Source organism: Eumetopias jubatus, unplaced genomic scaffold (genome assembly GCF_037043125.1).
Source record: "Eumetopias jubatus isolate StellerSeaLion01/CBP00866 unplaced genomic scaffold, mEumJub1_p1.0 scaffold_11, whole genome shotgun sequence".
Lineage (NCBI taxonomy): Eukaryota > Metazoa > Chordata > Mammalia > Carnivora > Otariidae > Eumetopias > Eumetopias jubatus.
Window position 1 is genome coordinate 101,095,512 of NW_028274817.1, and position 24,724 is coordinate 101,120,235.

General features: G+C 40.1%; 1 pseudogene; it reads left to right on the top strand.

Moving 5' to 3' along the window:
- Positions 1-8,204: 8,204 nt before the first annotated feature.
- On the top strand, positions 8,205-24,509 carry LOC114203124 (small ribosomal subunit protein eS6 pseudogene; annotated as a pseudogene).
- The last annotated feature ends 215 nt before the right edge of the window (positions 24,510-24,724 follow it).

A 24,724-nucleotide genomic window follows, 5' to 3' on the forward strand; every position in this document is an offset into this window, starting at 1 on the left:
AGGGTTCTAGAGGGGAGGGGGGTAGGGGGATGGGTTAGCCTGGTGATGGGTATTGAGGAGGGCACGTTCTGCATGGAGCACTGGGTGTTATGAACAAACAATGAATCATGGAACACTGCATCAAAAACTAATGATGTAATATATGGTGATTAACATAACAAAAAAATTTTAAAAAAAAGGAGACAAAACATTTTTATTACTTTTTAAAAATTATTAAAATTCATATACACACCCAAATACAGAATTGTAGAATGATCCTTCCTTTGCTCATTACCCAGCTTCCAAAAGGACCCTTATGTAAGCAGATGCATTTCATCTGTATTCTCATTTCCCCCACCCCCGTGATTATTTTGAAAAGAACAAATCCTAGACATCGTAGCAATTCCATCTATCAATCAACTTTTTTTTAATTTTTTTTTTTGTTAATGGCATTTATTTGCTAAACATTAGAGCAGCTCAGTGAAGACATGTATCATTGACCTTGGCCCTGTGTCTAAATTCCAGTAGGTTGGAAGTTATCAACTTTTTTTTTTTTAAACATAAGTACCATATACTCCTATTGCACCTTGCCAAATATCAAATATCCTGTGTTAAATTTTCCAAGTTTTTTTTTTTTTTAACAAGCAGTTCTCAATTAGGGTCTGAGTAGAATACTTGAAATTGTTGTCCCTTACGTCCTGAAACTACACAAGTGTTTTCTCTCCATATCTGAAATCATAAACTTTCCCTCATTACTATTTGGTTGCCTCCCCACCGCATCTTAAAGTAAGTAAAGTAATGCATGGACAAAAAAATGCAAGACAATTTTAACAATGGTTGGTAGACTATTTTTCTTATTCTCCTACTCCCTTATTTTCCACATCCTAGGTTGTCCCTTTTTTTTTTTTCCTAAGATTTTATTTATTTGACAGAGACACAGCGAGAGAGGGAACACAAGCAGGGGGAGTGGGAGAGGGAGAAGCAGGCTTCCCGCTGAGCAGGGAGCCCGATGCGGGGCTCGATCCCAGCACTCTGGGATCATGACCTGAGCTGAAGGCAGACGCTTAACGACTGAGTCACCCAGGCGCCCCTAGGTTGTCCCTTTTCAATAATGGATTTTGAAATAGAAAATGACTTCAAATCTGTTAACACAATACTGAGTCATTATGGTACTCATTTTTTTGTAATTAAGAGAGGCATCTGTGAGAACTATATGATCTCCCTATAATCCCACAATCTTTATCATAATTTCTCTCTAGGTATTGAGTAGCTCAGTTTTCCACACAGAAGTCTGGGGCACTGTTGGGTGCAGGGTGTTTGTCTCCCACCCGCATTCCTCCAAAGACTTCCTGCTTAACTTTGGTCTGTTGGCCTTTTGCTATGATGGAGCTCTGGCCATGTTTTGTGATAGGAGTTTCAAAGGTTTTAATGGGATACAGATTATGTGGGTGATATTATGGTTCACCACTTCCAGGTTCTCGTATCAGGCAAACCACCTCACTTTTCCTGGCTCTTGGAATTTGATGGGTATGCTTCTGACCGCCCTTTCTTGACATTCTGGTGGTTAAGAAATACGGAGTGCAGGGCACCTGGGTGGATCAGTCGTTAGGCGTCTGCCTTTGGCTCAGGTCATAATCCCAGGGTCCTGGGATCGAGTCCCGCATCAGGCTTCCTGCTTGGCGGGAAGCCGGCTTCTCCTCCCACTCCCCCTACTTGTGTTCCTGCTCTCGCTCTCTCTCTGTCAAATAAATAAAAAATCTTAAAAAAAATACAAAGTGCAGGGAAAATCAGGTGCTTTTCACACAGCCTGGCTTCCTCAAGTTTTGCATTGTGGTTTGGGAACACAGTGCTCGATATATTACTTTCCTTGGTTTTGACTTATTTGTGCCTTTATTCTCTTGGGGACCCAGGCGGTTTTCAGGGAGTACTGTTGCAGTGGTCAAGAACCACTAACATTTATAGCCTTTTAAAAATCCCATCCAATTTTGATTTAAATCACTAAGAATAGTCTGCCATGGGTAGGTTAGGTTTAATTCATAAAAATATCTTTGGGTTAAGCATAATTGAAGTTGCTTGCATTCCCTATACAATTTGGCAAGGAATCAAACGGTCACATGTGGCAAGGGAACTCCTATTTTAAGCTTTGGATTTGAGTTTCTCTTCCCAAATTCTAAAATAACTAATGAAAACATCTTTAATGGTTGGAGAACAGGAAATGATGTTCTGGGGGTCAGAAATGACAAGGTACAGATGGGGACGTACTGAAGGCAGTAGCAACCAGGATCAGCCAGTCCACAGTTCCAGTCACCAATGAAGGTCATCAAGGAAAACCTGCAGAGCACGTCTATGGGACTCCCCAAGAGAGCCCGTGATGACCCCCAAGCTCTATGCAAGGATAAGTGTGCTGGACAGGAAGCACTGAGACTGTGGCTTTTGTCTTTGTCTTACTTGCACCATGGGTTTCATTAAATAAGCAAGGGCTTTAAGGGAGTAGTTTGGCCACTGAGATAAGAGGCGTGATGCACCAAGTAACTTCCAGCTACCACAATGAACACGGAGGAAAAATTTGCTTGGCCTAGCTGAGGATTCCAAGGAACAATTTTCAACTCCCCAGGAAATACCTAAAGCAGTACCCACAGGTGCTTGGCTAAAAACAAAGGCTTAGCAGAACATGCACTTCCCTGTCTTTCCTATGCTCTGTCAGCAAGCATTTTCTCATCGAGGAAAATCCATAGAAAAAAGTACAAAGCTTGAGCTTTCTTTTTCATTAAGGATTAAAAGATCTGAGCATTGGGATCCACATAATCTTTTTAAAGATTCCTTAAAAATCAGGAAATGCAAGGAAAGATTTAGCATTCTAAAAGAAGGACCTCATCCTACAGAATCAGAGCAGAAAACTTTAATTTCTAATTTTAATTCCAAACAAAATGTACAGTGATATCTCTCAGAAAGGATCAATCAGATCAAAATGGTTTCCGTCAAATGAAAACTGGTTTTTCCAAAATCCTAAACTGCAAATACAGGTAGTGAAACTTAAGAAACCTGAGTCAATAAAAAATTATTCTAGAATTCAGAAGAAAGATGAAGAGCTGACACAACAAATGTGAAATCTAGATCTAGGAGAAGCAATAATTAAAAATACAAGAAGAAATGACACATGAAAGAATTAACAAGATTGATAAACCCCTGGCCAGACATCAAAAAGAAAAGAGAAATGACCCAAATCAACAAAATCATGAATGAAAGAGGAGAGATCACAACCAACACCAAAGAAATACAAACAATTATAAGAACATATTATGAGCAAGTTAGATAACCTGGAAGAAATGGGTGCATTCCTAGAGATGTATCAACTACCAAAATTGAACCAGGAAGAAATAGAAAACCTGAACAGACCTATAACCACTAAGGAAATTGAAGCAGTCATCAAAAATCTCCCAACAAACCAAAGCCCAGGGCCAGATGGCTTCCCAGGGGAATTCTACCAAACATTTCAAGAAGAATTAATACCTATTCTCCTGAAACTGTTCCAAAAAATAGAAATGGAAGGAAAACTTCCAAACTCATTTTATGAGGCCACCATTACCTTGATCCCAAAACCAAAGACCCCATCAAAAAGGAGAATTACAGACCAATATCCTTGATGAACATGGATGCAAAAATTCTCACCAAAATACTAGCCAATAGGATCCAACAGTACATTAAAAGGATTATTCACCACGACCAAGTGGGATTTATCCCTGGGCCGTAAGGTTGGTTCAACATCCGCAAATCAATCAACGTGATACAATACTTTAACAAAAGAAAGAACAAGAATCATATGATCCTCTCAATAGATGCAGAAAAAGCATTTGACAAAGTACAGCATCCTTTCTTGATCAAAACTCTTCAGAGTGTAGGGATAGAGGGTACAGACCTCAATATCATAAAAGCCATCTATGAAAAACCTACAGCGAATATCATTCTCAATGGGGAGAAGCTGAGAGCTTTTCCCCTAAGGTCAGGAACACGGCAGGGATGTCCACTGTCACCACTGCTATTCAACATAGTATTAGAAGTCCTAGCCACAGCAATCAGACAACAAAAAGAAATCAAAGGCATCCAAATCAGCAAAGAGGAAGTCAAACTCTCACTCTTTGCAGATGATATGATACTGTATGTGGAAAACCCAAAAGACTCCACCCCAAAACTGCTAGAACTCATACAGGAATTCAGTAAAGTGGCAGGATATAAAATCAATACACAGAAATCAGTGGCATTCCTATACACCAACAACAAGACAGAAGAGAGACAAATCAAGGAGTCGATCCCATTTACAATTGCGCCCCAAACCATAAGATACCTAGGAATAAATTTAACCAAAGAGGCAAAGGATCTGTACTCAGAAAACTATAAAATACTCATGAAAGAAATTGAAGAAGACACAGAGAAATGGAAAAACGTTCCATGCTCATGGATTGGAGACGTCAATGCTACCTAGAGCAATCTACACATTCAATGCAATCCCCATCAAAATACCATCCACTTTTTTCAAAGAAATGGAACAAATCATCCTAAAATTTGTATGGAACCAGAAGAGACCCCGAATAGCCAGAGGAATATTGAAATATTGAAAAAGAAAAGCAAAGCTGGCGGCATCACAATTCCGGACTTCCAGCTCTATTACAAAGCTGTCATCATCAAGACAGTATGGTACTGGCACAAAAACAGACACATCGATCAATGGAACAGAATAGAGAGCCCAGAAATGGACCCTCAACTCTATGGTCAACTCATCTTTGACAAAGCAGGAAAGAATGTCCAATGGAAAAAAGACAGTCTCTTCAACAAATGGTGTTGGGAAAATTGGACAGCCACATGCAGAAGAATGAAACTAGACCATTTCCTTATACCACACACAAAAATAGACTCCAAATGGTTGAAAGACCTAAATGTGAGACAGGAGTCCATCAAAATCCTAAAGGAGAACACAGGCAGCAACTTCTTCCTAGAAACATCGCCAAAGGCAAGGGAAGCAAGGGCAAAAATGAACTCTTGGGATTTCATCAAGATAAAAAGCTTTTGCACAGCAAAAGAAACAGTCCACAAAACCAAAAGACAACCGACAGAATGGGAGAAAATATTTGCAAATGACATATCAGATAAAGGGCTAGTATCCAAAATCTATAAAGAACTTATCAAACTCAACACCCAAAGAACAAATAATCCAATCAAGAAATGGGTAGAAGACATGAACAGACATTTTTCCAAGGAAGACATCCAAATGGCCAACAGACACATGAAAAAGTGCTCAACATCGCTCGGCATCAGGGAAATCCAAATCAAAACCTCCATGAGATACCACCTCACACCAGTCAGAATGGCTAGAATGAACAAGTCAGGAAACGACAGATGTTGGCGGGGATGTGGAGAAAGGGGAACTCTCCTACACTGTGGGTGGGAATGCAAGCTGGTGCAGCCACTCTGGAAAACAGTACAGAGGTTCCTCAAACCGTTGAAAATAGAGCTACCATACGATCCAGCAATTGCACTACTGGGTATTTACCACAAAGATACAAATGTAGGGATCTGAAGGGGTATGTGCACCCCGATGTTTATAGCAGCAATGTCCACAATAGCCAAACTGTGGAAATCATGAAGATGTCCATCGACAGATGAATGGATAAAGAAGAGGTGGTATATACACAATGAAATATTATGCAGTCATCAAAAGGAATGAGATCTTGCCATTTGCAACGACGTGGATAGAACTGGGGGGTGTTATGCTGAGTGAAATAAGTCAATCAGAGAAAGACATGTATCACATGACCTCACTGATATGAGGAATTCTTAATCTCAGGAAACAAACTGAGGGTTGCTGGAGTGGTGGGGGGTGGGAGAGAGGGGGTGGCTGGGTGATAGACATTGGGGAGGGTATGTGCTACGGTGAGCGCTGTGAATTGTGCAAGACTGTTGAATCACAGATCTGTACCTCTGAAACAATGCAATATATGTTAAGAAAGAAAAAAGAAGAAGATAGCAGGAGGGGAAGAATGAAGGGGAGTAAGTCGGAGGGGGAGACGAACCATTAGAGACAATGGCTCTGAAAAACAAACTGAGGGTTCTAGAGGGGAGGGGGCTGGGGGGATGGGTTAGCCTGGTGATGGGTATTAAAGAGGGCACATTCTGCATGGAGCACTGGGTGTTATGCACAAACAATGAATCATGGAACACTACATCAAAAACTAATGATGTAATGTATGGTGATTAACATAACAATAAAATTTAAAAAAAGAAGAAATGACACAGCAAATAGAGAAGCAACAAATAAAATAGACTCATGGTGGGAGGGTTAAAAACAAAATAGTACCTACAAAGATAAAAGTGACATCAGAATTCTCCTGCATTTCTGGTAAACTTGAACAGAACTCTGAGTGTGAAATGCAAAACAGACATAGTATTAGAATCAGCTTAGTGAAACCTCCATGTAATAAAATTATATATCTCACATGGACTAAATGTTCTTTCAAATATTTACCAAACATTTACAAAAAAAAAAAAAGAATCCAGGAAACTGCAATGTTTAAAGCAATTATATAGGCCACATTTTTCTGACTGTGAGACATTAAATCCAAAAACAAATCAAGCCACCAGAAAGAAAACTAAAAAACTCTTCTAAAAAACTTGATTAAAAACGAATTAAGAATAAAATCAGATTTAGTTCAGGCAAATCCTTAACAAGGGGCATTAGCAAAGATGTTATCTGACACTAAAAAGAAGGCTTTCAACTCCCAGAAAACGGGGCAGAATAAAACAGTACAGTATCTCTGTGTTTTAGAGAATGAATCTGTTGAAAAATTTCTACATGCAAATACATTGTCTACACCTGTGAGAGAACAAGTTGCACAAAGAAATGATAATTCAGAACTCTATGAAATAATTTCCAGCACAAGAAGTCTTTGTGCCAACTCAAACAGTGAAAGAGAAATGTGGAAAATCACAGCTCAACTATACTCTGAAAGAACACGCTGTATCTAATACAGCCAGTGTCAAGAATCCTGATGAGGTGGAGAGCTCCAGGGAAAAAATGGATCAGAGATCGAGGTTTCCCAGCTAACCAGAAGCAGAACATTCCAATAAAAGCTTCTGTAAGCTGAAATGGCATAAAGGAAAGAAGCAGTCACCATTAATTTGAGACATTTTTTGAGCACTCCCAGACCCCAAAAATAACCTCTTTAAATTTAAGGTTCTTCTGATACCTTAGGACACATCTTGCTAATACACACACACACACACACACACACACACACACACACACACACACACACACAAATCAGGATCAAGCACAGATGCTCACAGAGTTTAAAGTGATGGCAGCTTGATGCTGAGATGCTCAGTGCAGTTCTCAGCGAGGGTGCTTGGTGGGGCCGCTCTCACCGCTCGGGTCACATGCTGCTGAAGACCTTTCATTTTCTGCCTTTTTTGGTAAAAATTAGTCCTCTTCCAATTTCTTTTGGTTAGCAAAAACATGTATGAATATAGGTCTTTTGTAAAAGCGAAGTGGTGTATCACAAATTTTTGAAAAGCCAGAGATACCCATATTCCAAGGCCAGGCTGATGAGTAACATATATGGCAAAGTGTTTATACAAGCCAAGAGCTTGAGAAGGTATGTGAGAATATATAAAGGAGTCAAACTCTATGGCTGCCATATGTGTGGAAAGATAGCCATGTAACCAGCTGAAAACTCATGTAATGAGTCATACAGGTGAGAAGCCATACCAAAGTGAATTATGTGATAAAGTCTGCACAAAAATGCTGGTTATTCATCCATAATCACAAGCATTCTGGTGAGAAAACCAGTATCAATATGATGTGTGTGATTTATAATTTACAACTTCTTGTAATCTCAAAATTCATGCAGGGACACATAGCAGAAAGAAGCCAGCATAATGATCAATCCAGGTCATAGGAATACTGGAGGAAAGTCCTACATATGTCATATCCATGAACAGGCATTTGCTGTCTCTTGTTTTCCTGTCACACACACACGTAAGGAAACATACAGGAGAAAACCATAAATAGGTGGTTATCCGTAGAAGAACTTCAGCTCAACAGAAACTGCCGATCTCTTCAATAAGAAAGGCTAGACTGAGGGGGATGATGGCAGAGTAGGAGGATCCTAAGCTCATCTCATCCCACGGACACCGTGAGGCAAACAGATACATCTATGCCACTAACTCTGAAAATGACCCGAAGACTGGCAGAACAGATCTTCCAGTTTAACTGCAGAGAAGAGGCCACATCAGCAAAACAGGAAGGCAGAGATGCAGCTGGGAACCAAATCCCAGGTAAGACTAACCACAGACAGGAGAAACACTGCAATCCCACAGAAACAGGACGATGAGACCTCACACCAGGCACCCCTGGCACTGGGGACCCACATGGGGAAGATGAATCCCTCGCTTTGAAAACCTGTTGGGTTTAATTTTGGGAGCTTTGAACACCAGTGGGCTCACCTCTAGGAGAGCAGAAAGGCAAAAAGAAATGGAGTCCCTGCCCTTCAAGAGTCAGAATAAATAACTCCATCCAAGACACAGCACATACAGCGGTTTGAAACTGCCTGGGGTACTTGTGAAGATTTTTTTTTTTTTTTAGATTTTATTTGACAGAGAGAGACACAGCGAAAGAGGGAACACAAGCAGGGGGAGTGGGAGAGGGAGAAGCAGGCTTCCCGCTGAGCAGGGAGCCCGATGCGGGGCTCGATCCCAGGACCCTGGGATTATGACCTGAGCCAAAGGCAGACGCGTAATGACTGAGCCACCCAGGCACCCCAGTACTTGTGAAGATTTATTGACTAATCTTAGAACATGTGCTAGAGGGGCAGGGATCTTCAGATGTCTTCGGGAAGAAAAAAGCTGGTGGGCACAATTTCTCCTCCACTCCCCCAGCCTAGATAGCTCTCCCATCTATCTTGCTAGCAGCACATGCCCTGCCCCAGGATTCCCCTGCAGACCCACCCATCCAACCCACCTGCCAGAGCAAATGTCCCCCCAAAGCAGCTCCTGCCCTGCCACACCCCACAGGCAGCCCCAGCAGGGACCAGTGCCACTCCGAAGTGACTCCTGCTCTGGGGAGAGGTGGGGATAACCCCACACACAAGTTTCAGCAATGTTGCCTCTTAGCTGGCTGCACAGGAAGCAAACCCTGACCTTGGGTGCACCTGCAGCAATGGTCCAGAGGCTAATTACAGACATCTCGGCTGACTGTCAGCCCTGCCCACCAAAGAGCTCACAGTGGCCCCAAACCTCTCAATGCAGAGACCAAACCCTGCCCCGTGGACCCAAAGCAGGCAAAGGAGCTCATTGTAGCTGGCTCAGCTAAAGATAACCCATGGCTCAGCTCCAATGGTAGTGTTTATGTAGCCCACAGAGTGAATACCTCTTGGAGCACCTAATTCTGGTGACCAGGAGGTGGGGTGGGTGGGTGGGGACTGTGCTAGAGGGTGCCACAGGACCTCCACTACATGAGGCCACTACTTTTAAGAAACCAACACTGAAACTAAAACAAAATAGAGAGAGGAATCTCTGCAAAATTAAAGAACAAGACAAAATCAGGAGAAGAGCTAAATGAAATGGAGATAAACCATATGCTCGATAAAATTCAGAGTAATGGTCATCAAGATACTCAGTGGACTTGAGAAAAGGGTGGGAGCCATCAGTGAGAACTTCAACCAGGAGAAAAAGTGTAAAAAAGAATCAGAGATGAAAAATTCAATAAATGAAATAAAAAAATACATTGAAAGCAATTAATAGTGAAATAGAGGATGCAGAAAAACAGATCAGCAATCTAGAAGACAGTCATGGAAATCAACCAAGCTAAAGAGTAAATGGGAAAAGAGGAATAAAAAATGGCAATAGGTTGAGTGAACTTGGCAACATCATCAAGTGTATTACATTTGCATTATAAAGGTCCCAGAAAGAGGAGAGTGAAGAGGGCAGAAAAGTTATTTGAAGAAAAAATAGCTGAAAACTTTACTGATCACTGGGGAAGGAAAAGCACAACCAGATCAAAGAAGCAGGGAGAGCCCTCAACAACATCAGTCCAAGGAGGACCACACCAAGACACATAATAATTAAAATGGCAAAAAGTAATGATAAAAAGAGAACTTTACAAGTAGTAAAAGGAAAACTCAGTTACATACAAAGGAAATCCCATAAGGCTATAAGCTTTTTCAGCAAAAACTTTGCAGGCCAGAAGAGAGTCACAGGATGTATTCAAAGTGCTGGAACAACTAAGAATACTTTTCCCAACAAGGTTATCATCCCCAATTGAAGGAGAGATAAGAAGTTTCCCAGACAAACAAAAGTCGAAGGAATTTATCTCCACTAATCCAGCCTTACAAGAAATATTAAAGGAAATTCTTTAAGTGGAAAGAAAAGTCAGTAACAAGAAGAAAATTGTGAAAGGGAAGAATTTCACAGCTAAAAGCAAAGATGCAGTAAAAGTAGTAGATTAATCACTTATAAAGCTAATGTGGAGGATAAAACACCAAAATAGCAAAATCAATGATATCTACAAAATATAGTCAAGGAATACACAAAAGAAAAAGATATAAAATATGACATCATCTATATAAAATGAGGAGGGAGGAATAAAAATGTAGTGTTTATAGAACATGTTCAAACTTAAGCGACCACCAACTTAGTATAGGGTGCTATGCATATAAGATATATGTGAACAATCAAAAACCTGTAATACATACAAAAAAAGAGAAAGGAATCCAAACATAACAATAAAGAAAGCTATCAAACTACAAGGGAAGAGAGCAAGAGAAGAAAAAAACTAAAAGAAGAACTACAAAAACAACCAGAAAGGGGCACCTGGCTGGCTCAGTCAGTAGAGCATATGACTCTGGATCTTGGGGTCCTGAGTTCAAGCCCCACATTGGGTGTGGAGCTTGCTCTCTCTCTCTCTCTCTCACACACACACACACACACACCAGAAAAAATTAACAAAATGGCAATCAGTAAAACCTATCAATAATTATTTAAGTGTACATTTTATTATTTATTTTTTTGAGACACAAAGAGAGCAAGTGAATGGGGGGGGGGAAGAGGGAGAGAAAGAATCTTAGGCAGGCACCACTCCTGACACAGGGCTCCACCTCATGACCCTGAGATCATGACCTGAGCTGAAATCAAGAGCTGGGTGCTTAACTGACTGAGCCACCCACGCACCCCAATAATTTCTTTAAATGTAAAGGGACTAAATGCTCCAATAAAAAAACTGAATAGATAAAAAAACAAAACCCATGTACATGCTGTCTACAAGAGACTCACTACATACCTAAAGACACATAGACTGCAAATGCCAAGTTGGAAAACCATGTACCATACAAATGGAAGTGAAAAAAAAGTAGGGGTAACAATACTTACTTCAGATTAAAAAAAGGCTTTAAAACAAAGACTAGGGGTGGCTGGGTGGCTCAGTTGGATGAGCAGTGGACTCTTGCTTTCAGCTCAGGCCATGATCTCAGGGTTGTGAGATCGAGCCCCACACTGGGCTCCACGCTTAGTGGGGAGTCAGCTTCAGGATTCTCTCTCTCCATCTACCCCTCCCCCCGCTTGCCCTCTAATACTTTTTTTTTTTTTAAGAAAAGATTTTATTTATTTATTTGACAGAGAAAGAGAGAGAGAGAGTACAAGCAGGGGGAGCAGCAGAGGGAGAGGGAGAAGCAGACTCCCTGCTGAGCAGGGAGCCCGATGCAGGGCTCAATCCCAGGACCCCAGGATCATGACTTGAGCTGAAGGCAGATGCTTAACCAACAGAGCCACCCAGGCACCCCTAAAATAAATAATCTTTTAAAAAAATAAAACAAAGACTAATAACAGAAAAAAGAAGGGCATTATGTAATGACAGAAATATTAATCCATATACCCAACACAGGAGCACTTATAAACATAAAGCAACTTTTAACAGACATAAAAGGACAAAGTGAAATTAATAGAGTAACAGTAGGGTTCTTTAGTACCCCACTTACATCAGTGGATAGATCATCCCAACAGAACATCAAGGAAACAGTGGCTTTGAATGACACATTAGACCAGATGGGTCTAACAGAAATATACAGATATTCCATCCTAAAATAACAGAATACACATTTTTTTTTCAAGGGCACATAGAACATTCTCCAGGGTGGATGTTAGGACACAAAACAAGACTCAATAAATTTAATAAGCCTGCAATTATATCAAGCATCTTTTGCAACCACAACAGTCTTAAACTAGAAATCAATTACAGTGACAATCAATTTCTACAGTATGAAACTGGAAATCAACTCTGGAGAAAAACACAAATCATGCAAGCTGAACAACATGCTGCTCAACAACAAATGGGCCAAACATGAAATCAAAAAGGAAATTTAAAAAATACACGAAGACAAATGATAATGAAAACACAACGGTCCAAAATCTGTGGGATTCAGCAAAAGCTGTTCTAAGAGGAAGTTTTATAGCAATACAGGTCTACCTTAAGGAACAAGAAGAATCTCAAACAACCTAACCTTACACCTAAAGGACCTGGAAAAAGAAGAACTAATAAAACCCAGAGCTAGTATAAGGAAGGTAATAATAAAAATTGAGTGGAAGTAAATGGAGTACAGACTCAAAAACAAAAGAAAAGATCAATGAAGCCAAGAGCTGTGTCTTTGAATGGATCAACAACGGATAAACCTTTAGCTAGGCTCATCAAGGAAAAAAGAGGACTGAAATCAGAAGTAAAGGTGAAGAAATAATGGACACCAAGAAATACAAAGGACTGTAAGAGAATGTTATGAAAAATTTTATGCCATCAAATGGGACAACCTAGAAGAAATGGATAAATTCCTAGATACACACTATCTTTCAAAAGTGAATCGGGGAGAAATAGACAATTTGAACAGACCAATTACTAGTAATGAAATTCAATCAGCAATCCAAACACTCCCAACAAATGAAAGCTCAGGACCAGATGGCCTCACAGGTGAATTCTAGCAAACACGTAAAAAAGAATACCTGTTCTTTTCAAACTATTCCAAAAAATAAAAGAGGAAGGAAAACTTCCATATTCACTCTACAAGGCCATCATTACTCTGATACTGAAACCAGAGACATTACAAAAACGAAAACTACAGACCAGTATCTCAGGTAAATGCAGATGCAAAAATCCTCAATGAGGTATTAGCAAACTTGATTCAACAATACATTAAAAAATCATTCACCAAGATTGGGTAGGATTGATTCCAGGGATACGAAGGTGGTTCAAAATCTATACATCAATGAATGTGATACATCACATTAACAAGAGGAAAGATAAATGGCATATAACCAATCTCAACAGATGCAGAAAAAGCGTTTGACAAAATACAACATGTTTTCATGACAAAAACTCTCAAGAAAATGGGTTTAGAGAGAACATGCCTTAATATGATAAAGTCCATATTGGAATTGTTGTTTATAATGGGCATGTAATAATTTCATAATCACAACGTCAAGAAGTCTAAGGAAGAATAAAGAAGTGATGCAAGATGGGAATATCTTGATATAAAATCTGTGAGACACAATTACATGCTCTACACAGAGAATCAAGAAAATTGTACTTTTCCTAACCTGCCAAGTCTTGTCGATTTTATTTATTTTTTAAAACATGATGAAGAAGTTATTTGGAGACCAAAAACTTAGAATCTCTGATGTTGTATCTAAAACATTTTAATTTTAGAAGGAGAATTTGCACCAAGGAGTAAAAAAATTCTTTAAGGACTAAAAATTTAATAAATAAATCTGTCTTCCTATCCCATCAATATGCTAGTTTCCAAGAGCAAATATGAATTAGTCTTAGGATCAATGTTTTGGTACAAAGAACACCAGTTTAACTTCCAAGAGCCACAATGGATGAAGCACTATATTCAGTCCTCCATTTGTATTCATTCTCTAAAATAACCATATTCCTCTAATTATAAGCACACACGCTGTGTGTGTGTGTGTGTGTGTGTGTGTGTGTGTGTGTGTGTGTGTGTGTGTGTGTGTGTGTAGTGCCACACAAATTCTTATGACAGTGTTTTGTATTTGTTTTAGCAGAGAGAAGTGCCTGGAGCATTAATGGTTAAGGATTCTGTTTGTGGAGGTAAACTACCTACTTGCTGTGTGATCTTCTACAAATTGCTTTATTTCATTCAAACTCAATCACCTCCTCTATGAAATGTGGATGTTAACAGCACTCGACCTTGTGGGGTTGTTGTGAAGATTAAATGAATTACTCTATTTGAGGCACATAGAAGAGTTCCTAGTATAATCTAAATGCTCAAAAGCTGTTAGCTATTATTAATATTATGTTATTTTTACTTTTAAAAATTATTAACACTGGGGTGCCTGGATGGCTCAGTCATTAAGCGTCTGCCTTCGGCTCAGGTCATGATCCCACAGTCCTGGGATCGAGCCCCGCATTGGGCTCTCTGCTCAGCGGAGAGTCTGCTTCTCCCTCTCCCACTCCCCCTGCTTGTGTTCCCTCTCTCGCTGTGTCTCTGTCAAATAAATAAATAAAATCTTTAAAAAAATAAAAATTACTAACATTGCAAAACATAGGAAGCAAACTTTCGTAACTGAAGGGAGAAATAGTTCTGCAAACGGTTGAAGACTTCAATATAACACTTTAAGTTATGGATAAAACATCTGGACAGAAAATCAATAAAGAAACAGAGAACTGGAACAACACTATAAATCATCTATACTTAACAGACACAAAGAACACTCCATCCAACCACGCTGGAAAACACAGTCTTCACAAGTGCACACAGAACCTTCTCCCGGAGAGATGTTAGGCCAAACAGGTCTCAATAAATTTTAAAAGATTGAAATCCTACAAAACATCTTCTCCAACCATTAGGGAATAAAATTAGAAATCACCTTAAAAAATGGAAAACTGGGAAATTCATAGGTATGTGGAATTGAAACAACACACTCTTAAACAACCAGTGCATCAAAGAAGAAATTGCGAAGGAAAATAGAAAATACTTAGAGTTAAAAAAAAAATACAACTACCAAAGCTTTTGGGATGTAGTGAGGGCAGTACTTAGAGGCAAAGTTCTAAGTATAAATGCCTGTGTTAAAAATAAAAAAACCCACAAAGATCTCAAATCAGTAACCTAAATTTATACTTTGAGGAACTAGAAAAAGAAGAGCAGACTAAACTAAGAGCTAGAAGAGGGAAGGAAATAGTAAAGACTAGAGCAGGGAGAAATAAAATAGAGAGAAAATAAGAGAACCCATGAAACCAAAATTTGGCTCTTTGGAAAGAAAAGAACCTTTAGGTATAATGACAAAGGGAAAAGAAAGAGATAAAAGTACCTAAAAGAAGAACTCAAAGATGACACAAACAAATGAAAAGATACTCAACACTCATGGGCTGCAAGCATCAGTATCATTAAAATGTTCGGATATTCTTGGGAAAACGCTACCCAAAGAATTGAAAAGAGACTCAAACAGTTACCTGCACACCAATGTTCACTGCAGCATTATTCACAGAGGCCAAAAGATGGCAACAACCCAAGTGTTCAGTGGCAGAGGAAGAGATAAATAAAATGTGGTCTATACATACAATGGACACTTCTGCCATTAAAAAAAAAAAAGGAATCAAGTTCTGATACCTGCTGCAACACTGATGAATCTTGAAAACATTATGCTAATTGAAAGAAGCCCAACAAAAGGACAAATATTGTATGGTCCCACTTACATAAAATATCTAGAATAGGCCAATTAATAGAGACAGAAGGTAGATTACAGGTTACAGGGGCCTAGGAGAAAGGGGGAAATGGGAACTATTGCTTAATAATTGCAGAGTCTCTGTTGTTTATTATTATTATTACTATTATTATTATTATTATTTTAAGTAGGCTCCATGCCCAACATGGGGCTTGAATTCACGACCCTGAGATCAAGAGTCACATGCTCTACTGACTGAGCCAGGCAGGCGCCCCCCAGAGTCTTTGTTTCAAGTGATGAAAAGTTTTGGAAACAGTGGTGACTGGTGCACAGCACTGTCAACGTGATTAATGCCACTTAATTGTACACTTAAAAATGGTTAAGGCACATTTTGTTATATCTATTTTATCACGCTAAGAAAGTGAAAAAAATTAAACTTATGGGACATCTGTTTAAAAAATGCAAATAATCACGTCCCAACCTCAGGAATTCTGACAGAGTAGATCTCAAGAGGGGCCCAGAATATTCATTTTAGTAAGTAAGTCACTCTTCGTCCCAAGTGATTCTGATACAGGGAGCCCTAAGATCTCACACTGAAAACCACTAGTATTGTTCCTCGGTTGTAAATAACACGTGGGCCTCTTCCTCCAGGGGATTCATGCCTTCAGCTCCTACATCTCAACTTCTTATTTGAATCTTAGAAGGAAAACAAACTTTTTTATTTTTATAAAAGATAATAATTTCTTAACACTCTATCAAGTTCCGTTTGTTCAAAACAGTAGAGAGTGGCAAGGAACGGTCTTTTGAGGCCCTTTTCCACTTCCCAGAGATCACCACTGTGACCCTATGATGTGCACTCTCCAGAAGAGAAAAGGCGGCTTCTCTGAGTCTTTAATGTGCTAATTTGCACCAGGACTTTGCAAAAGGTGGGGATGCAGGGATCTCTAAACACTTGGGAGCATGAGTCCTATTTCTCCCTGATAAGTATCTGCAGAATCAATGTTCCATGAATTACTCTCCGGGCCACGCTGAACCACGTAACATACACACATATGGAATTTCCAACTACATAGAGATTACTTCTGTCCCAGATCTTGTCAAATAGCACTTGGCATCTTTTCAATCCCTTCTCTGTTCCTTCTATTACAATAACTTGAAAATTTTATTTCACAGATAGCTTTCCATTAAGGCACTGGATGCAATTCAACTTTAGTCAATTCATGTAAGATTTGGATGGCTGAGAAGAGAAAAATCTTGCAGGGTGGTGGCTGATAGTTTCTAACATTTGCGAATTCTTGCAGTGGCCATGTTCTACCCATCACCATTTATATACCAGCTGTATGGGGAGAAGGTATGAAATCCAGATGCTTATTTCAAAGTGTGCTGGCCTTTCCTAATTTCTGGATCTCAGTTAATCTGGAAGATTATGGCAGACACCCCAGACTTCTACTCCTCCGGCCCTTCCAATGATGGTGTGAGCATCTCATTCCCTATACAAAATAACTTTGTTGGCCTAACTCCAGTGGTTGCCATTTCCAGCAGCACTGGTACAATTTGTCAAATACCCATTTCAGATGATTTCAACTTTTATTATCTAGTATTTCTTTCTTTCCTGGCAAATTCAAGTTATTATGTCTAGCAATAAATATTTCAGGTGACACTTTTCAAATTGCTAAGAAAAGCAAAATATATCTATAATCAAGCTTTGGTATAGTCCAAAATCAGTTGATATCGTGATTTCTTTACATCATGAAAATATTTCCTCTGTCCTTTAAAACTATTTTTGTCCTGATCCAGATGATGTCCCAAGTCCCAGCCAGATAAGTTGGCATACCACCACCCATAAAATGCTGAAATCAGCTCAGTGAAAATCCCCACTGTAAAGCATAGTTCTTTAAAATATGGTTGGGGGGCACCTGGCTGGCTCAGCGGGTAGGACGTGTGACTCTCAAGCTCAGGGTCCAGAGTTCAAGCCCTATGTTGGGCATGGAGCCTACTTAAAAAAATAAGAAAATATGGTTGGAATTACATCTAACCTTGTCTGTTACATCAAAAGGTAAAGCAAATGATGGGTTCTAAATTGGCAAGCTTTTTTCTGCGAATTATTAGGTTTTTCTTCCTCCCCTTGAAAAATAAACGCACAGATAATACCAACATGTTTAAAGCTTCTGTCATAGGGGTGCTGGGGTGGTTCAGACCTTCGGCTCAGGTCATGATCCCAGGATCCTGGGATCGAGTCCACGTGCATCTAAAGTAGACCATGTTTCTGATTCAGGGCGAACTGTTAGCCTCATGGAAATAAGTAAGTAGAAAAACCACTAATTAAAAAATTGACCTGACATTTGCCTGGGCTTTCTTAGAGATAGAAAGAATCCCCTAGGATTAACAGTGATCCAATCAATTTGGAGTATGTTGAAGTTCCCACATCCTTCTGAAGAAGATATAGTAACACATGCTAATACTAAAGAGATTGACGATTGTCCTCCTAAAGTATCTATCGTTCAATAAATATGTCCCACATCAGGCTCCCTGCTCAGCGGGGAGCCTGCGTCTCCCTCCCCCTCCGCTGCTCCCCCTGCTTATGCACTCTCTCTCTCTCACTCTCTCTCAAATAAAGAAGTGAAATCTTGGGGAAAAAAAAAAGCTTCCATCATAGAAAACATTCTATTTAAAAATGAAAATATGCTTCCCTAGGATCAGGTGTACAATCAAATTAGTGATGTCAGTCTTGGCCTTGATGGTTCTCAACTTCTCTTTGACTTTGCTGGTCTCTATCACTAAGGTCTCAGCATGCCTACAAGGCAAATTTAAGATGTCTCCAGGATAAATTATGAACTTAAAGTAAGACACTGGAAACCTTAGCTCTTTTCATCCATCCATGTGGATGGGCTGCTTTGCCAAAATATTTATATATACTTCAATTAAGCAGATATCAAGTAGTGAATATAATGATTATTTATATCAAAATACTAATCTGTAGGAGTATCATTAGGTTTTCAACTGCCACATCATTTCTTAGAATAGCACAATTTATTCTACAGAATTGAATGTCTTATGATGTGACTTAAGGATTGTCACATTAATTATAGGCAACTGAATATAGAAGACATTCAACTAAAATTTTGAGGATATATGAACTTAGAAAGAATCAAAGGTTGCTCGACTAATAATTATACACTTTGTTAAATTTAAAACAGATGAAGCTTTAGCAAAACATGTTCTAACTACAGAAGGATTCCCCTGCACAAAAGAATTACCACCTTGTATATGATTAAAGGTTATCTGTCTTAAAAGAGCAGGCCAGGACTCTTGTTCTACACAATCTTCTTCAGTAGAATCAGAAGTCATTATCCCAAAGACACAATTATTTGAACAGCTGGTTTGCTTTACTACAAATCGTGACTGAACTTAATACCATTATCAATATAAAATGTTACTGTGGCATTAAACTACAGTTACATAGGACAGGCCCATTGTGGGGAGAAGTTGGGTGAGGGGACCCTACAGGATTTCACGGGACTCTATGTACTATTTTGCTACTTCCTGTGACTCTACAGTTATCCAAAATAAGAGCATTTAAAAAATGGTCCCAGGGGCGCCTGGGTGGCTTAGTCGTTAAGCGTTTGCCTTTGGCTCAGGTCGCGATCCCGGGGTCCTGGGATCGAACCCCGCATCGGGCTCCCTGCTTGGGGGGAAGCCTGCTTCCCCCTCTCCCACTCCCCCTGCTTGTGTTCCCTCTCTTGCTGTGTCTCTCTGTCAAATAAAGAAATAAAATCTTTAAAAAATAAAAAAATAAAAAAATAAAAAATGGTCCCAATGGTTTGCAAAGTACATCAGTTTATCTTAGGTACCCAGACCGTAACCCTGCTCTCCAAAGTGATTCACTGAATGCTACAGACTGGATCTTCAAGTTTTCACAATGTGGCTACAAACCCTCATTTTGAAAAGAATGCTCTGTAATGCTGACTTTCGAAAATCTGAATTAGACCCAAGTGAACTTCATGTTTTTGTTTTTGTTTTTAAAGATTTTATTTATTTATTTGACAGAGAGAGAGAGAGACAGCGAGAGAGGGAACACAAGCAGGGGGAGTGGGAGAGGGAGAAGCCGGCTTCCCACAGAACAGGGAGCCTGATGCGGGGCTCCATCCCAGGACCCTGAGATCAAGACCTGAGCTGAAGGCAGATGCTTAACCGACTGAGCCACTCAGGTGCCCCAAAAACAGTTTACTTCTTTAAAAAATTATGGCATTAAAATCTGCATGTATTTGTGCTGGTGGGGATGTGAATCTCTGTCACAGCCTCATTTCAAACTAAAGCCTGTAGTAATCACAACAGGATGGTACTGGCATAAATACAGACACACAGATCAACGTAACTGAACAGAGCACCCAGAAATTAACCCATGCAGATGTGGTCAATTAACACATGACAAGTGAGCCAATAATCAACAATGGGAAAAGGACAATCTCTTTAATAAATGGTATTGGGAAAACTGGACAGCTACATGCAAAAGAATGAAACTGGACCACCATCTTACACCATACACAAAAATTAACTGACAATGAATCAAAGACATGAATGTAAGATCTTTAACCATAAAACTACTAGATGAAAATAGGGGTAAACTCCTTAACATTTGTCTTGGTGAGGATTTTTTGGATCTGACACCAAAAGCAGAGGTAACAACAACAAAAAATAAAACACGTGGGATTACATTAGAAAAGGGAACCATTGAGTCACCTGGGTGGCTCAGTCAGCTAAGCATCTGACTCTTGATTTTGGCTCAGGTCATAATCTCAGGGTCCTGAGATCAAGCCCCATGTTGGGGCCCCACAGTGGGTGTGGAGCCTGCTTAAAATTCTCTCCCTCTCCCTTCCACGCCCCTCCCCCATCTCAAAAAAAGGGGGGAACCATCAACAAAATGAAAAGGCAACTTACTGAATGGAAGAAGACATTTGTAAATCATATATTTGATAAGTGGTTAATAACCAAAATATATAAAGAATTCCTACAACTCAACAGCAAATAAACAATCCAACTTAAAAATGGGCAGAAGATCTGAAGAGGTGTTTTACCAAAAAGTACATACAAATGACCTCAGTACATGAAAAGATGCTCACCATCACTTATTATCAGGCAAATGCAAATCAAAACGACAAGGAGACATCACCTTACACGTGTCGGAATGGCTAGACTCAAAAAGACAAGAAATAGCAAGTGTTGGCAAGGATGTGGAGAAAAGGGAGCCCTTGTGTGCTGTTGGTGGGAATGTAAATGGGTATAAGCACTGTGGACAACAGTATGGAGCTTGCTCAAAAGTTACTAAGATAGAACTACCATATATGTTTCAGCAACTCCTCTTCTGGGCACTTATACCCAGAAAATGAAAACACTAATTCTAAGAGCTATCTACATCTGCATGTTCATTGCAGCATTATTTACAAGAGCCAAGACATGGAAATAATCTTAGCATCCATCAACAGATGGATAAGGAAAATGTGATGTATATGTACAATGAAATATTATTCAGCCATAAAAAAGGAGGAAATCTTCCCATTTGTAACAGCATATATGAACCTTGAACGCGTCAGAGAAAGACAAATACTATATGATCTCATTTGTATGTGGAATCATAAAAAAAAAAAAAAGCTCACATACAGAGATCCTATTGGTGGTTGTCCCAGGGGAGGGGAGCAAATGGGTGAGGGCAGGGAAACGGTACAAATTCCCACTTATAAAGTAAGTCACGAGGATGTCATGTACAGAATGGTGAGTACAGTTAACACTGTGTTGCATGTTTGAATGTTGCTAAAAGTAGATCTTAGTAACAGTCCTCACAAGAAAAAAACAACTCTGTAATTACATATGCTGACGAATGTTCACTAGGCTTACTATAGTGATTATTTCACAAGGTATACAAATATCGAATCATTATGTTATATACCTGAAATATAATGTATGTCAGTTACACCTCAAGAAAAACATCACATGTATTTGTGCTGTTGGAGACACAAATATTTGTTTGTTCGTAGAGAAATATAGGCTTGATCTCTGTCTGCTTAGATATCTGCCTTTTTCCCAGAATCATTGTGTGTGCCCTGATAAAAATTCTTATAGACCATGCCTTACTTCCCCAATCAGAAAGTATTTCTTCCATATGGTTGCATACACTCCCTCTCAGGGCAGTGAAATCAAATGAACAAAGCAATGTGTATGGCAGGTGCCAAGCATGTGCTTGTGTGGATCTCAAATGCTAGCCTCATTGAAAACGTGTCTAATTCTTAGGGTCTTTTGAACTGTTTCACCCCCCAAAAAGTTTAGAATTCTAAACCATGGCTGAAGTCTATGGTTTTCAAAAACAGTCTAAAAATGATTCTAATTGTTTACAGAAGGAGGATTGGGGAAGCTCTGGCAGCAGATGACTTCACAATTGTGTGAAGTTAAGACTATCCAATGGACTGCTTTTTCATGTTCCTAAGTTCAAGCTAACTCTCACATATGGGTATTTTGACAAAAGCATCTGATGATTTCATTTCTGATCTCTAAATCTCCTCTGAGGGAGCCCCATATCTCACCCCCAGCAATGGGATGGGACTGGCTCGTCTGTGCTCTAGAAACTTGATGAGAGTCAGTTTTTGCCCCATCTGCTTTGAGCAGATGACCTTTGTCCTTGGTGTGGTCTGTAAGGATGTTGGCCTGGAGCATGATACCTAATGACTGGGTCTCCTAAGATTGCTGCGCTTACGGAATTTCAGTTGTTGGATGGATTGTTTTATTCTTTTTATTGGCTTTTGAGACCAATGTGGACAACAGAGATTTATTCCCCAGTCTTCGAAGGCACAGTGCTGTTCTACAGGATCGCCCCAGGCTGCATGAGTCAGAATTTATGGCTGGGGGAACCCAGCAGTCAGCATTTTAACAAAGCCCCATAGGTAGTTCTGATTTCCAGCCAACGGTTAGAACCACTAGACTAGGCTAGCCCGTTCACTTTAAAATGTCCTAGCACGAGGATTTGGTCCTCCTGACACATCACCTCTTTCAGTTAAAGACCTGCCATCTAGTGAAGTGCCGGCGATCCTGTGTGCATAAAGCAACTGCCTCAATAATGTGGCTGTGCCAACTGTGTGGGAGTGGGGCTTATTCCTCGTGAGACTTTTAAGTGTATCTTCATTGGAACTGAGTCATAGATGTGGTTGAATCCCATGCTCATCAAAATGTATTTGGTCTGAAGTACCCTTACATTATTAACTCTTTTCCAACTCAGACAAATTTTGTGTTTTTGGCACAAGAAAAATTCCAATGAAGAGTATTCCCTCTTTCTCCCCTTCGCCTTATGTATACACGCACACACACACACGCATGTTTTTTAATTTTAGCCTCAGAATTCTGACTGACTTTTTGCTTACCAGTTATTGGGGCTGCTATACACACACTATCTTTGGGCAATGAACAAGCTTTCCATGTGGAAGAGTTTAGGTTTTCCCTCTCTTATAAGAAAACATAACTGAGTGTTTTGGCTAACTTGGGGCTGGGACTTCAGTCTTCTGGTAGGTAGATTTAAGCAACTTTTTTTTTTTGAAGATTTATTTACTTGAGAGGGAGCACACGTGAGAGCAGGGGAGAGGGGCAGAGAGAGTCTTAAGCACACTCCATGCTGAGCATGGAGCCCAGTGTGGGGCTTGATGTCATGACCCTGAGATCAGGGCCTGAGCCAGAACCAAGAGTCGGACGCCTCATGGACTGTGCCACCCAGGCGCCCCTATGCAACATCTCTTTACTCCCTAATTTCATCCCCTGAAGTATATACCACAGAGGGAGCAACTTCGGACTAAAGAAAAACTCAACTCGTGTCCCCAGAGGTGTTTTATATACACATATACACGGTGCACATTGCCTGGCAAATGAGAGATGTTTAATGAAGACCTGGTTGAATCAATGTCTACTATACTTGAGTTAACGAGTGTAGTGGGTTAACAAGTGTTAATGGGAGTGGCGGCAGGGTGCTGACAAAAATATTTTGTGAATGCACATTAAGACCACTGAGAGAGGTTTTGTCCTAAGGGAAACAGAAGCTTGGTATACCAAGCCAGCTGCAGGTGGCTACTGGCTGCCAGAAACTCACTGAAGTGGACCATGAACACAAACTTCGTACCTTTTATGAGAAGCGTATGGCTACGGAAGTTGCTGCTGATGCTCTGGGTGAAGAAGGAAAGGGTTATGTGGTCCGAATCAGTGGTGGCAATGACAAAGAAGCCTTCCCCATGAAGCAGGGTGTCTTGACCCATGGCCGTGTCCACCTGCTGCTGATTAAGGGACATTCCTGCTATAGACCAAGGAGGACGGGAGAGAGAAAGTGCAAATCTCTTCGGGGTTGCACTGTGGATGCCAATCTCAGTGTTCTCAACTTTGTCATTGCAAAAAAAAAGGGAGAGGGATATTCCTGGACTCACTGTGCTTCGTCACCTGGGGCCCAAAAGAGCCAGCAGAATCCGCAAACTTTTCATCTCTCTAAAGAAGATCATGTCCGCCAGTATGTTGTGAGAAAGCCCCTAAACAAAGAAGGTAAGAAACCTAGAACCAAAGCACCTACAATTCAGCGTCTTGTCACTCTACGTGTCCTCCAGCACGAATGTCGGCGTATTGCTTTGAAGAAGCAGCGCACTCAGAAAAATAAGGAAGACGCTGCAGAATATACTAAACTTTTGGCGAAGAGAATGAAGGAGGCCAAAGAGAAACGCCAGGAACAGACTGCCAAGAGACAGAGGCTGTCCTCTCTGAGAGCTTCTACCTCCAAGTCTGAGTCCAGTCAAAAATGAGATTTTCTAAGAGTGACAAATAATATCAGACATCAAAAAAAAAAAAAAAAAAAAAAAAGACCACGGAGAGAGATTTTGTCCTAAGGGAAACAGAAGCTTGGTATACCAAGCCAGCTCCAAGTGAGGGTTGAAAGGAAGTGATGGTTTTGACCCCCGATGGGAGTTCCATGGCTGTGATGACACAGCTGGACAGCACGCCTGGCCTAAGCCACCAA